Source organism: Salvelinus sp. IW2-2015, unplaced genomic scaffold (assembly GCF_002910315.2).
Source record: "Salvelinus sp. IW2-2015 unplaced genomic scaffold, ASM291031v2 Un_scaffold16681, whole genome shotgun sequence".
Classification (NCBI taxonomy): domain Eukaryota; kingdom Metazoa; phylum Chordata; class Actinopteri; order Salmoniformes; family Salmonidae; genus Salvelinus; species Salvelinus sp. IW2-2015.
In genome coordinates this window covers 42,581-44,013 of record NW_019957706.1, presented here as the reverse complement: position 1 = coordinate 44,013, position 1,433 = coordinate 42,581, and positions in this window count along the sequence as shown.

Sequence of the window (1,433 nt, the reverse complement as noted above, 5' to 3'; positions counted from 1 at the left end):
GCTCTCTGTAAAAGGGAACAACACAGACAGTTAGTGCATGTGTGTCTGTCATGACCATGAGAAAGGAGGAAGTGAGAGTGAGCACAGCCAACAGGAGGTTGAATGAAGGAAGTGTCACCTGCAGGGGACTTAACACCTCATAAGAAAAGATGCCACACTCCACAGAGACATTTTTCATACACTCCCTCATCTCTGGCACACCCACACACACACACACCACACACACACACACACACCACACACACACATCACCACACCACACACCACACCGATAAGCAGGTGGGATAAGCAGGGATCAAAGCATCCCATTATAAAGTGCTTATGGACTGCCAAGTATGTCTGCCTGAGAAGAGGCAGAGAGGGTTCTGTGCACTACAAACACACAAGAGAAATGCCTTCATGCGGTCCTTCACCAGGAATACGTATATACACTGGCAGCATCCAGAATGGCACCCTTTTCCCTATATAGTGCACTACAAAAGTAGTGCACTATAAAGGGAATAGGGCTGTTATTTGGGATACAACCACTGAGGACATACTCAACGTACATAACACAATAACTAGAGTCAGAGACGGTGCTGTACCCTAGTGGTTCTGATGGCCCAGTTGGTAAGACYGATGCTAACAACGCCAAGGTCATGGGTTCAAGTCCCTCAGGGATCACATACTACAAATATAAATGCACTCACTTTACTGTAAATGGCTTTGGATCAAAGAGTCTGCCAAGTCAGATCACAATGAATTCCCTGCCCAGACATTTTACTACTCCAAGACCCTCTCAAAGATCTCCAATGAAACTTCACATAAAGATCCCTGGTTATGTATAGAATGACAGGATCCCATCTAAGAAGCTCCTGTAGGGCAGGCCCCTCCTCTAGGGCAGGCCCCTCCTCTAGGGCAGGCCCCTCCTCTAGGGCAGGCCCCTCCTCTAGGGCAGGCCCCTCCTCTAGGGCAGGCCCCTCCTGTAGGGCAGGCCCCTCCTGTAGGGCAGGCCCCTCCTGTAGGGCAGGCCCCTCCTGTAGGGCAGCCCCCTCCTGTAGGGCAGGCCCCTCCTGTAGGGCAGGCCCCTCCTGCCATATAGGATGAGGATCCCTGGGGTCTAAAGAACCACACACACCAGGCCGACGGCCCATCTGCCGTTCGTCTGCCGCTCTTTCGGCGTGGTGTGTTTTAGGAACCACCCACTGATGGACGTCTGGCTGCAGGCGTTTTCACACGATTCTACATGAAGAATCGGTTAGCAAATTACAGCCAGAACTCTGTGCAGGGGTGCTGAGTACCATCGGCCAGCAAACGCTACTGGTGTCCAAGCCTTAAGAGTTAAGAGATCCCCTGCCATATCCAAGTGGGAGACATTCAGATGGGGTAACAGCTCTGCTGAAAGCTCTATGTGAAATTCACCAGCAGCGGTATGATGCAGTGGTGGGTACAGT